General features: G+C 35.6%; 1 long non-coding RNA gene across 1 annotated transcript in view; it reads right to left on the minus strand.

Moving 5' to 3' along the window:
- Positions 1–15,236, minus strand: part of LOC131998805 (uncharacterized) — a 55,704-nt gene that overhangs the window by 18,965 nt on the left and 21,503 nt on the right. The gene's annotated exons all lie outside the window — the stretch shown is intronic.

The following is a 15,236-nucleotide window of genomic DNA, read 5'->3' on the forward strand; positions in this document are numbered from 1 at the left end:
TGAAACAAAGACATAATCAAGAACAGTTGATGATTGCACAAGACCAAGGAAAATAAAAGTGAAAAAATACAGTGTGGGATTTTGCAAGAGATCCTGGAGCAAGGGGGAAAAAAAGTAGTGGAAAAACTGGTGAAATTCCAATATGATTTTTAATTTTGATGATGGTTCTGAAAATTTTACAATATTATGTAAGATGTAAACTTTAGTGGAAGCTGCATGAGAAATAGATGGAAACTTTCTTCCTGTTTTTATATTTTAAGCCCAAATACATTGTTTAAAATTTTTAAAAAAGTATTTAGGGAGGGGCAACTAAAGGAATGGCAGAAAGAGTAGTATTTGTCAGGAGTTGGTATCAGGATGGGATTGATTGCCAAATAGTAACAGAAGGGAGTTCCTTGGATTGTGGAACTATCTTGATTATGATGATGGTTACATGACTTCTCTGCATTTGCCAAGATGCATAGAAAGGTAAACCAAAAATAGTGCACTGTATTGTATATAACAATAAACAAAGAGACATAAAAATAAAACAAACCCAAATAACTAAAGAAAACAGTTGCAGCAAGCAAATATGATTCGTCAATAATGAAAAATGAAAGAAGTATTAATATAAAAGCTTGGTACCTGAACAGCAATTTCATTTCATTACAAACAATAGTTAGAAAAATAACTGTGACAATTGTCCAATATCTTGTTATTAATTAAGCATAATTTGAGTGAAATATAGTGATAGAGTAATTTTAAATATAAACAATATTCGATTATCTAAAGATATGGTTAGTCATGGTTGGTACGTCATTGTATTTGACAAAATATTTAAATATATGTATTATATCATGAGGCTATAAAATTAATCCAGGATTTCAGTTTTTTGAGTCTTCTCAATTTTATTTTACCAATTTTGGAGTAAAGGTAAGGTGAACTTCTAGTGTGTAGCAAATTCTATGATATTGCATAGACCTACAATGTGCTGAACAGAGGAAGAGAAAAATTAAAGCACTAAGCAGCACACTAAGTTGATTCAAAGACTCCCCACTGCAAACAAGGAACTATGCAAAAAGATACCTCTCTCTCTCTCTCTCTCTCTCTCTCACACACACACACACACACACTTGAGTTTGTGCCAGTTGACAGAATGAAAATATACCATGGAGCCAGAATTGAAAGCTTAGGCTGGTATCAAATTAGATAGTGGTGTTCAGACCTGGATACTAACCCCTATAGTTGGGAGCTGGCTTTGTAATGCACAGTAGAAGAAATAGTTTTCCACAGTGTGGCAAGACTTAGCACTCAGGCCCCTCGTTACATGGGTAACTCTCAATGGTTTGCTCTTTCTACATAAAGGAGATCACGAGTGCTTCACCCAATAGCTTTGTAGAAACAGTGTGCAATATTACTGATAGTTCAAGATCTAGATGGATTAAAATGTATTCTGAGAGGAAGCCCATAATAAAGTGTGCTGGCTGTGTTCATTTTGCTCCTTGCAATAAATACACTATACCACATTTTCCCTCTTGCTCTCTGCCTGAGACGAATCTGGGTGGACTACAGGAGTTGGGTTCCTCTCACTCCAGCTTCTGGTAGCCGGCATCCACTGGAAAACTCTGGCTGAAGAGCACAGAGAGTGGGAAAAGTTAGTTTATGACATTTAATCCAATGACTAATCTTTCAGACTAGGAGTGAGATATTTAGAAAGAAAAAAAAAAAAGATACCCCGATAGCTTTGGATTTCAGATAATGAATAATTTTTAAAGTGAAAGAAGGCCCATGTACTATTTGGGAAATACTTATACTAAAAAGGAGTTGTTTATCTGGAATTCAAAGTTAGCTGAGCATCCTGTATCTTTTCTGGCAACCCTACGTCAGTGTTGGCTTTGCACAATCCCTCGAAGACTTTCTGATGTGATGGACTTGTCAGCTAACCCTATAGCAGGAAACATTTTGTGATATGTAAGTGTGTCAAATCAACACATTGAACTCCTTAAACTTATACAACACATTAATTACGTTTCAAAAAACCTGGGGAAAAAAAGATCATGATTTTTTTTTCAAGGCAATCCCTACAAACAGTTTCCTTATCAGGATTCTGGTGTTTTCAAATTCTCTTTTAACTCTGTTAGAGAATAACAATCTAGCTGTCTGATGAAAAAGGTTCTCATATTTTTTTGGTACTTTCTTTAAGAAATGTTTGTAAGGGGGGTGCCTGGGTGGGTCAGTGGTTTAAGCCTCTACCTTCAGCTCAGGTCATGATCTCAGGATCCTGGGATCAAGCCCCGCATCGGGCTTTCTGTTCGGCATGGAGCCCACTTCCTTCTCTCTCTGCCTGCCTCTCTGCCTACTTGTGATCTTTGTCTGTCAAATAAATAAAATCTTTAAAAAAAAAAAAAAGAAATGTTTGTAAGGCATTGCATTTTAATAAAAAAATCAATTTTCTATATCACCCTCAAGTCCAAAGAAAGTAGAAAATTAGAAGAGAAAAATTATATTCTTAAATTAGCCAACATTTTATAAATCCTATATTTCTTTGATCTGATGGTTGTTTTTGGCCCTAATTACAATGGGGTCATTCTTTTAGCATCTCATTGACCTCTGACACTCTTCATATGAACTGATAAATGGATATCCTATGAATCTGGGAATACCACTCCCAACCTTAGATTCCATTTATTACAAACTAGTAAGGCTCTGAGACCTTGAGCTGAGGAGTCTTAAAAATTGCCTAGAAGTAGATGATCTTGGCCTAAGGACAGATAAATCAACATTTTCTTTTTTTTTTAAGATTTATTTATTTATTCATTTGACAGACAGAGATCATAAGTAGGCAGAGAGGCAGGCAGAGAAAGAGGAAGGGAAGCAGGCTCCTCACTGAGCAGAGAGCCCAATGCGGGTCTCGATCCCAGGACCCTGGGATCATCACCTGAGCTGAAGGCAGACGCTTAACCCACTGAGCCACTCAGGCACCTCAATCAACATTTTCAAATCAAGACAATATTGGCACAAAATAAAAAATCTTCCATCCACAATAACAGAAAAGTAGTCTGGTTTTAAAGATCTGTGCTAGTCTTCTTTTTTTCTGTTTATTTTGTTACGGATCTTCATATTTTATTTAAATAAAGTTTAACAATGACCTGAAAGGGTTTTTCAAAGTTATGTTGTACATTGACACCTTTATCACACCCTTAACTCCCCTCAGCCTTTCTCTATTATGTGAAGAGGCCACTTATCTGTGAATTTCTTTGAGTTTTTATGATCGTTGAATATATTTACTCTCACTTATACCCCTGATAAACATCTAATTTATGTTTCATTAAATACTATCAAAGGCAAAGTTTCTACAACAGGTTGTGTGTGTGTGTGCGTGTGTGTGTGTATGTGCGCGTGCGCATGTGTACTAGATTATTCTCATATGTCAACTCCAACTTTCAATCTTGCAATAACTGGATCCTCACCACAAACCCCAGAATGCTTCCGAATAAAACCTTCCACACCACCCCTGCCCACCAGGGGCAACAACTGATACAGGAGCTATTCTCACCACAGTAGCCAGTATGTTCTTTTTAGAGATTCTCTAGCCTGCTTCTCAGGAATTATTCATTTCTACTAAGAGAATCTACTAATCTTGAGGATGGCTTATCCCTGATGTGAAAAACTGTACGATATATTCTTCACCAGGGTGAAGAATTAATTCTTAAGAAGAAATCAGACTTTCTTTTTTTTTTTTCTTTTTTAAGATTTTTATTTATTTATTTGACAGAGAGAGAGATCACAAGTAGAGAGAGGCAGGCAGAGAGAGAGAGGAAGGGAAGCAGGCTCCCCGCCGAGCAGAGAGCCCAATGTGGGACTCAATCCCAGGACCCTGAGATCATGACCTGAGCCGAAGGCAGCGGCTCAACCCACTGAGCCACCCAGGCACCCCGAAATCAGACTTTCAATTGACTACTTGAAACCTGCCTTGTGTTTATGCAACAGGTGTTAGAGATTTCCATATATTAAAAATCCCTACCTCTATAGGGGACCATGTTTCCCTGGGAATTACTCCTGGAAATCTCCAAACTAAGGTAAACACAGAGTGCTCAAGATTACTACCTGGAGGGATAATGAACTTTTTTTCATATGCACAATTTGTTCTGCTTTTCCAACAGCAGGAATGCAAACAACAAGAAAAATTGAGCCAAAATTTATTATTATCCTGGCAATGGTAAGAAAAAGAAGAAAAAAAGAAAAGAAAGGATAAAGAAAGAAAATGGACCAATTTTATTCCAGAGGCTTCCCTAGCTTACATTTATTAACCAGGGTTCAAGCACTGCTCTGAATTAATTTTGCTGAGACAAGAGAGTTAATAGTTAATGGTTCATGTTGCATCAGTATAAATAACGGTGGTCAGGTGAAACAATATGCATCTGAACTTAAGGAAAAGGTCACTTGACTTCCTAAAATTAATCTCAATTACCTAATAAGACATGTTATTATGGCCTAGGCTTACCAATTAGATATGTGTACTCATTTACTTTTAGAGGGACTCACAACAATTTGCTTCTAATTATTTCTCTTATTCTAGCTGAGTTTTACATCTATTCAGTCTTAAATGTTAGTACTGAACTGTTTCATATCAGATGATTTAAGAATTCCTGATACAATAAAATGATAAAAGAATGCTAAGGAATTATTTTGGCCCAAATAAAAATAATAATTATATAATATTCTGATAATAACACCAGGATTTTTCTCATGTGTAATTAAAAACTATAATATTCAACCTTTCAAGAACAAATCAGTGTTTTTTAATGTATTCACACAGATATATACAACCATGACCACTGTCTATTTTATAATATTTTCAATTTGCATAAATATTTGTATATATTCTTTTTTTCATTTATTTATTTTCAGCATAACAGTATCATTATTTTTTCACCACACCCAGTGCTCCATGCAATCCGTGCCCTCTATAATACCCACCACCTGGTACCCCGACCTCCCAACCCCTGCCACTTCAAACCCTCAGATTGTTTTTCAGAGTCCATAGTCTCTCATGATTCACCTCCCCTTCCAATTTACCCCAACCCCCTTCTCTCTAACTCCCCATGTCCTCCATGCTTTTTGTTATGCTCCACAAATAAGTGAAACCATATAATTGACTCTCTCTGCTTGACTTATTTCACTCAGCAGAATCTCTTCCAGTCCCGTCCATGTTGCTACAAAAGTTGGGTATTCGTCCTTTCTGATGGAGGCATAATACTCCATAGTGTATATGGACCACATCTTCCTTATCCATTCATCCGTTGAAGGGCATCTTGGTTCTTTCCACAGTTTGGCGACCATGGCTAATAGCCACAGTTTGGCTGCCATGGCTATAGCATTGCTGCTATAAACATTGGGGTACAGATGGCCCTTCTTTTCACTACATCTGTATCTTTGGGGTAAATACCCAGGAGTGCAATGGCAGAGTCATAGGGAAGTTCTATTTTTAATTTCTTGAAGAATCTCCACACTGTTCTCCAAAGAGGCTGCACCAACTTGCATTTCCACCAACAGTGTAAGAGGGTTCCCCTTTCTCCACATCCTCTCCAACACATGTTGTTTCCTGTCTTGATAATTTTGGCCATTCTAACTGGTGTAAGGTGATATCTCAATGTAGTTTTAATTTGAATCTCCCTGATGGCTAGTGATGATGAACATTTTTTCATGTGTCTGATAGCCATTTGTATGTCTTTATTGGAGAAGTGTTTGTCCATATCTTCTGCCCATTTTTTGATATGTCTGTTTTGTGTGTGTTGAGTTTGAGGAGTTCATTATAGATCCTGGATATCAACCTTTTGTCTGTACTGTCATTTGCAAATATCTTCTCCCATTTCGTTGGTTGCCTCTTTGCTTTCTTGACTGTTTCCTTTGCTGTGTAGAAGCTTTTGATTTTGATGAAGTCCCAAAAGATTATCTTCACTTTTGTTTCCTTTGTCTTTGGAGACATATCTTGAAAGAAGTTGCTGTGGCTGATATCATATATATTCTTTAGAGAAATGTCTATTCAGATATTTTCCCATTTTAAAATTTGTTGATTGGTCTTCTCATTGTAGAGTGGTAGTTTTTCTATATTCTAGGTACTATATACTTTAATCAGCTCTGTGATTACAAATATTTTCCCCATTTTGTAGGATGATTTTTCATTTCATGATTGTGTTTTTTGAAACACAGTTTTTTTATTTCTATGAAGTCCAATTTATGTATGCTCTTTTCACCTGTGCTTTTTCTGTCTAACCCAAGATATAACCCAAGATCATGAAGATTTACTCACATATTTTCTTCTAAGAGTTTCATACTTTTTTCTTACATTTGGGTTTCTGACTCTTTTTTTTTTATAGAGAATTATAAATTCTCTATAATTTCTTTCAGACGATAGAAGCAGAGAGAGTACTTTCCAACTTATACTGTGAGGCCGGCATTATCCCCATAGCAAAACCAGACAAAGATATCACAAGAAAAGAAAACTACATACCAATATCTCTTATGAACTTGAATGTAAAAATCCTCAACAAGACATTAGCAAATTGAATCCGATAATGTATAAGAGAGTAATAGATCACAACTAAGTGGTTCTTGCAGATATGCAAAATTTTAACATTTGAAAATCAGTTAATATAATCTATCACATTAAGAGGCTAAAAAAGAAAACTCATACAATCAAATGAATAGATGCAGAAAGAACATTTGAGAACATCCACAATCCAGGCACAAAAACAAATGTAGTAGGAATACAAATGAACTCCCTCAATATGATAAAAAAAATATCTATCAAAAATCCTACAGCTAACATCATACTTAATGGTGAGAAACTCAAACATTTCCCACTAAGATCAACAAGGCAGGGATGTTCCCTTTCATCACTCCCTTTCAACACTGAACTAGAAGTCCTAACTAAAACAATAAGACATTTTTTAAAATTTCTTATTTTTTATAAACATATATTTTTATCCCCAGGGGTACAGGTCTGTGAATCACCAGGTTTACACACTTCACAGCACTCACCAAAGCACATACCCTCCCCAATGTCCATAATCCCACCCCCTTCTCCCAAACCCCCTCCCCCCAGCAACCCTCAGTTTGTTTTGTGAGATTAAGAGTCACTTATAGTTTGTCTCCAAAAGGAATCCATCAAAATCCTTGAGGAGAACACAGGCAGCAACCTCTTCGACCTCAGCCGCAGCAACATCTTCCTAGGAACAACGCCAAAGGCAAGGGAAGCAAGAGCAAAAATGAACTATTGGGATTTCATCAAGATCAAAAGCTTTTGCACAGCAAAGGAAACAGTCAACAAAATCAAAAGACAACTGACTGAATGGGAGAAGATATTTGCAAACGACATATCAGATAAAGCACTAGTGTCCAGAATCTATAAAGAACTTAGCAAACTCAATACCCAAAGAACAAATAATCCAATCAAGAAATGGGCAGAGGACATGAACAGACATTTCTGCAAAGAAGACATCGAGATGGCCAACAGACACATGAAAAAGTGCTCCATATCACTCGGCATCAGGGAAATACAAATCAAAACCACAACAATAAGACATTTTTAAAAGCTGATGTAAAGCTTGTTTGAGTAAGTCTAATGCCTGAACTTCCTTGAAGACAGTTTCTATTGCTACTTTTTTTTAAATTAAGAATTCACTAGTCAGTTCATTTACTAGAATTATCAATGGAAGTGAAACTTGAAAGAGAGAGTAACTGATATATGCTCCCAATCATTTCATTTTTATAGTTAAATAGTTTGCATTATAAACCTATTCAGGGGTGCATGGCTGGCTCAGTTAGTAAAGCATCAGAGTATTGATCTTGGGGTTGTTAAGTTCCAGTACCACTTTAGGTGTAGTGATTACTTAAAAGTAAAATCTTAAAAACAAAACAAAACAAAACCAGCCTAGTAAGATAACTTGGTATTTATGCTCTTCTCACACAACTGCTAATCAGACAACTGTTTATCATTATTGGTATCAATTTCAATTCTATGAACCATGCTTTTTTATTTTTCCTGTGTAACATTTTCTAAAGAAGATGACTTTTTTAGGAATTACCTTTATTTTTTGATTTTATGTGATAAAACAATGAGACCAGGATTATAGGGCATAAATCTTGTATTGCATAGCTTCTCAATGAAAGGAAATACTGAAGATGAAAATAAAGGTAAATTGCATATAGAATAAGAATTAAATAATAATATTGATGTTGAAAATGTTATTTTCCTCATAAATGTCACGTAATTTTCATTGAGCAAATCATAGTCAGAAAATTTTACTGTACAGTAGTAAAATATCACTCTTAAAATGCTAATAATTGCTTAACAATAAGAACAGATATTAAAAGTAGAGTGAGAACAGAGTGATGCTTTCTAGTATCTTGACAATTCTTCCTCTCATTAAAGTAGTCCCCAACTTCCCCCAACCATATAATCACATTATATGTTTTAGTCAGTGGGGGCTACATCATGGCAATAATATAGATCCATAAAAACAGGGCATAATTACTCACCAATATTAATTCTGGAATCTGCTAGCTCTGCAGTGTTCTTCATTAAATAACTATATATGTATATATACACACACTAGAGTCTTCCCATTATCTTACCTGTTACTTCTGAATGCTGTTGTGGATATTGTGGTTTCTCTGTAACATTCTTTCCACACTTCTCCTATTGTGTAAGCACGGGATTTGAATAGACATGGCTATTCCTTTTATTATTTAAACCATTTGTGACAATCCTATGCTTCTTGCCACCATTGATTTGTTCCTATATTCCAAGCCTAGAAAAATGGTGTTTGTGTGACATTGGCTTAGGCACAGGAAGTGATTCAGGTTTGCTTCAATGTACTTGAATTTTAGGTAACTTGCTGTGAACACTGAAACAGAGTTTTCTTTTTTCATGATGTGATATGTAACTTGAAGTCTGGATCTCCTGAAACCATTTGCTTCTTTGAGGAAAGCCAGTTTGTGGTTGAAACTGACATGGAGAGGAAAGAATAATTGATACAAGAAAAAAGTAACCCAACAAGAATCTTGATTTAAGGAATAGAAAAAAGATCTTTTGAAATCCTTTGCTCTTTTAGCTGGTTTTAGTTGCATGATTATTTAACCAACTTTTGAAAGTACCAGATACATAAATCACAAATGACTGTTATTTTTTTTTATGTGAACAAACACATATATTTAAGAACACAGTTTATATCCATTATCTACATAAAATCTCTGCCTTGTCTGATAAATTCTGGCTAGGTTAAGAACAAGAGTTCTGTATCACATTTACAGTTGAGTTTCATATGTCTTTAGTTCTAGTAAAGATTAGGTTTACACCAATTAAAAACAACAGGCATTTAATGGTACTTATTATTTATATTAGTCAGTCATCAATACTGTAAATGATTCAGAGTCGTATGACATTTATCTAGCTCCAAGGACTATTCAATCTGGTTGAAGAAATATTTGAGGAGTTTTTGTTCAAGAGGAAATATTTTTTATACTTATATAACTGTTATGTAACTTATGTAGCTAATATTTCATACAAGCATAACTGTGACCAAGCCCCAGTTCACAAATCTGTGTCATTTTTCCTTCATGTAATCACGTGTGTTTACATTTATTTATTTTGATATGAATATCAATCTATATTATAAAAGCATAATTAAAATATTGAGAGAGCTACAGATGTTATAATTTGCTTTTATTAAAAATATACACATAAATACTTATTCATTGATATCCCCTGTTTTATTTATTTTTTTTAGAGCTAAGCAAAAAGAAATATAATTAAAATCTGGTTTCAGTCTATTAAATTGAACATTCTTTTATTATGCTGTCAGTGAAGCTTCTCTAAATCAATACCTCTCAAGCTACGATGAAAAGAAAAATATGAAATGTTTAGAAGGATCCAATTTATAAGAAGTCTACATAAAATTGAATTTAAGTGCTACTTAACTAAAATTATTTGAAATTTTGATAAGATTACAAGTGATTAACTATATTTGAAAGATTTATATTGTATAGTTCAAGTTTGCTTGAGCTATACAATTGTTGAATGGCATTTATTTATTGGTATTAACAAAAATTTATGTCACACTTACTCTGTAAAGATTGCTGACATAGGAACTAGAAGTGCAGAGTTCTAGAAGTACATAGGACATAGTCCCCGCTTTTAGAGGACTTATAGTCTCTACTTTCTGGGATGCTGCAAACTTTCCCAAGCACATGATTATCATTCACCAAGATGCTGTTCTATTTCTAAATGCTAATTTTTCCTTCTACCCTCTGGCCCTTTAGTGTGTGGTCAAATTATCTACCATCTGTAGAACTGTCTACAATCAGATGTCTCTGATTACATCACTTTTGCCCTATAGAAATTATAACCATAGTAGTTATAGTGGAAGCTAAAATGTATTGAACTCTTAAAAAATATGCAATTTTTAATGTATGATTGCATATAACATGACTTTAGTTACAAGGTGGAAAAATACACCTCTCATTAATTTTGAAGATTTAGCTGAATTTTTTATAATGGCACTAATTACTATTTTTATTGATATAATAAATACTGAATCGCTACTATGTGATAAGCACTGTGCTAACTGTAAGCAAGTCTAGGGACTGCTGAGAATTGTCTTTAAAAATCTAATCAAAGAGGAAAATAAATACTTTTGGAAATCAAATAGTATGGAGATAATGACTTGCCCAAAGGAAGAGTCAGTTTGCATTGTACAGATATTTCACACAGGGATAGAAAGTCTTATCTTGGTAAAACCACACGCATTTTGCGTTTTTTTTTTTTTTTTCCCTCTGGCTTAAATGTATTCTTTGATATTTTGTGAATTAGTTTAGGAGGCCTTTGAAGCGATGCATTTTATAAAACACATTTCCCTTTGTGGTTGCTCAAGATTTTTTTTTTTTTTTTTTGTAGTAGAGTCTTTGTCCAGCATGGAGACCAACATGGGGCTTGAACTCACCATCTTCAGATCAAGACTTCAGCTGAGATCAAGAGTTGGATACTTTACTGACTGAGCCACCCAGGTGCCGCAAGATTTTGTTTCTTATTAAAAAATATGTCTTCTAACTATGTGTTAAGGAAATGCTGTTCATTTGTTTTGTTTTATATTTTAGTAGTATCAGCATGAATTTACTGATGATAATAAGTGTCTAGTATATATAATTGTTTATACACAATTCAGATCACTTGAATATTTATGTTATTACTGGAAACATTTCTACCCAACTGTTCTAATTTTCAATTTGATTATGGTTTGACTTATAGAAGCCAATATGCACTTATAAGCAACATTAAATTTGGATGCACTAAAACAGAAAAAAATTTTAATGAACTCTTTGGATCACACTACTTACAGAAAATATGTTCATCATATAGATATATAAAATGCATGTATGCATAATATCCCCAACCTGGCACAGATGCTGAAAATTTTCATGGATGTCCCCTTTTCCTTCAGGGAAATGAAACATACACTATACAACACTATGTCTTTTTTAAAATTATATTTTGATGACTGACAAGTTATTCTTTAGTATTCTAAGGCATGGTTTCCTTGGCTGCAGAGGATTATTTTATATGAACGCATTGTAATTTTCATATTATTCCCCAATTTAGGGCAATTGTGTTGTTTCCAACTTATTCTTTTGGGTAAATAGCTGTGTTGTGAACAATCTATATGTAAGCCCTTAAAGAAGAACTATATTTTGCTTTAGTTAAGAGCTATTAAAAGTAGATACACTTTTTAAGTATCATGAAACTTATTGTGGAGTTACCCACCAGACAGTTGTACTAGTTTAACCAATGGCACTCTATCAATATATCAGTTGGGAAAAACTCAAGACTTATACAAATTTAACCTGAAATTTTTCTGGTGTAAAAAATTCTATTTTTTTTTTTTTTTTATGAGTAGCCATTTCTGTGGGGCCCTGTCATCCAACCAGTCATTAAGGACTGAATTTCTCCCTCTTTGGCATCTGTTTCTAGCAAGCTGGGACCTAGGAGACACGATGACCACTTCAAAAGCTTTCTCCTGAAGGACATTTCCACTCTTATTCCTTTACATTCCGAACATACGGCTACAAGGGGGCCGGGACATTTTGTTTCAAGCTGCTTTCAACCGATAGCTGCATGCTATATGGACGGGGACAAGCTAATAGTTTTGCTCTCATCCACTTCCAGGCATGATTTGACCTGCAGAGCACACACTTCTGTCCTTTCCACCTGCTCCTCATAGAAAACAACTCAAATGTGCATCTTTTCACTTCAGTGAGCTCAATATCCATGTTTACTGGCTGATGCACTGTTGGGGTTAATGTCGAGCGTGAACTCAGCCATAATACCTGGCGTGCTAAAATGTGACCCGGAGGCCACGGGAGGGGGCGGGGTGCAGCGAAGGAAGGTTTTGGAGAAGGGCGTAGGCCTTTGGAATGCCCAGGCCTGCGTCACCACTCTGCCAACTGAATGCTGCAGAGAGTTGCCTTCCTGAAGCTTTCTTAGCCCAAACAGCCACCCTGTGATCTAAGAGATGTATGCATTGTCCCTTAGGCTATGTTTAGTAGAACACGCAGATTAGCATGTAGTTTCTTTCCCAGAAACAGATCATCCCAGTTTCAGTAAGACCCCTAGTCACGCATCACATGCTTGAGAAACAGTGATAAGGATTTGTGATTATCCTGAAGGACCAATAAAAGTGGGAGCAAAGAAGAGCAGAGTCTTTATCTCTGAACTTTGGCCCACTTGCCTTCTCTCTTTGACAGCAAAGTTTGGAGTAATCTTTCATCCTTTGGTACTGGGTTTGCTGACTGCTCCTGGCAATGTACAGTCTTCCTCACAGGTGTAGATGTGGTTCATTTTGGTCTAGCAGTTCAAGTTGGAGGATACCTCCATTTCAAGGGGTCATTCAGCTTTTTGCTTGGACTCTTAAATACCTGTGCGTTCTCTGCCACAAAAAGGGTGACTCTTTTTTTTTTTTTTTTTTAAACACTAGCCATGCTAACACTGGGTTAAATTATTAAGATGAATTCATTAATGTATTAGTGTATTTGTAAAATAAAACTGCTATTTCAATTTGTGGTTATTTGTTTTTAAGTGAATGTATTAGGTATGCTGATCATTTGTGAGTCTCAATTTTTATTATTAGCATTTTTTTCACGAATTCTATTAAGCCTGGTTTCCAATAATAAATTATTTTATTAATTCAAAAATCAGAACTTTCATAATCCTTCTTAAAATAAATCATCTCCTAGATTTTCATCCATCATTTCAGCTTTTCAAAAATACATATTTTTAATTTTTTTATTGTTTTGAATAAAAACAAACTCAGCAGAAACAATTAATTAACTTTATGCCATGACATCAGAATTCTTACTTTCATTTCCCATCCCTTGAGTACTATAGACTGCCCAAATGGATATTGGAAAATTTAAATTTGCCCCTGCAGTCTGTTATTCTTATACTTTGTGATAGCTTTCCTGAATCCATAGAATACCTTTTTAAAAATGTCAGAATTATTTCCCAAATTCTAACCATGTCATCTCCTATTTTTTTTCTATTTTAACATCTATTTGTAGGATGAAACACTTATTATGAAATTGCAGTGTGCTAGAGATAGTTAAGACAAGAGAAAATGGGGGCGCCTGGGTGGCTCAGTGGGTTAAAGACAAGAGAAAATGCACTCCTCAAAATCCTCCCTTAGTTTGCCATGGCACAATCAATGTATTGGGAATTATGTGGACACACTCTGCCTCACATCACAATGCCATTTGTCTTGGTCCATTGAGGCTGCTATAACAGAATGCCAAAGACTGAGTGACTTATAAACAACATAAATTTATTTCCTGTAGTTCTGGAGGTGGAAGTCTAAGATCAGATGGCCAGCATGGTTTGGTTCTTGGGACAACTGCTGTCTTCCTGCAATATCCTTACATGGTGAAAGTGGTAACAGAGGTTGCTGAGATCTCTTATTTATTTATTTATTTATTTATTTATTTATTTATTTATATTTCTTTGGTTATTTATTTGAGAGATAGGTGTGTGTGCACAAGAGAAGAAAGAAGCAGAAGGAGACAGATAGAGAATCCTCAAGCAGACATCACTGCTGAGCACGTAGCCAAACTAGGAGTCTGGGTTGATTCTAGGACCCTGAGATCATGGTCTGAGTCCAAACCAAAAGCTGGCCCCTTAACCAGCTAAGCCACCCAGGCACCCTCTCTGGGATCTCTTTCATAAGAGCACTAATCCCATTCTTGAGGACTCCACCCCATAATCTAATCACCCTCCTAAGGCCCCACCTTCTAATACCATGATGATTAGTAATCAATACAAATTTTGGAGGCAACACAAACATTCAGGCCATACCACCATCCACGCATAACTATGCTCTAACCACATGTACTTTCCAGAACTTCCTTACATTTAACTATTTCTTAATTAGAGCCCCTGTATACACACTTCATTTGCCTGTAATTTTCTTTCTGTCCACTATTGCTCCAAGAAGCAATTTTTGTGAGCCACAGATCTCTTGGGTTTCCTATGTACACTCTCCCTGCACACTTGTACTTTTTCTCCATATCACTTACAGAAGTATTGATTAATTTTCTACAGTGCCAATTACTAGGTGGCTTAAAACAACAGAAATTTATTATCTCACAGTTCTGGAACCTAGAGTTCTGAAGTCAGTGTGTCTACAGGATGAAGATTTCTCTGAAACTCTGCGAGAAGAAAGAGAATCTGTCATTGTCTCTGGTAGCTTCTGGTATTTGCCTGCAATCCTTGGTGTTCCTTAGCTTGTAGATTCATTGCTCCAAAATCTGTCTCTACTGTTATGTGGCTGTCCTCTCTTGGGTGCCTCTGCCTCTGCCTCTTCTCTTCTAAGGGCTTAAGTCATTCTACATGAGGACCCACTCTAATTCTATATGATTTCAACTTAATTATACCTGCAAAGACTCTTTCTTCAAATAATGTCACATTCACAGGTATGGGAGATTAGGACATCCACATAATTTTGGGAGACTACAACTTAATCCATGACAGTGTTCAATTACATTTTTTCAAGGCTGACAGTTTTTCTAATAGTTTGCTCCTTCATTTGGCACAAGTATCTGTTCTATTCTCTTTCTGTGTCCCAGCACAGGTCTTCTTGTACATAAGAAATGTTCCATAGAAAGAAAAAAGAAAGAAAGGGGTGCCTGGGTGGCTCAGTGGATTAAAG

Source organism: Mustela nigripes, chromosome 13 (assembly GCF_022355385.1).
Source record: "Mustela nigripes isolate SB6536 chromosome 13, MUSNIG.SB6536, whole genome shotgun sequence".
NCBI lineage: Eukaryota > Metazoa > Chordata > Mammalia > Carnivora > Mustelidae > Mustela > Mustela nigripes.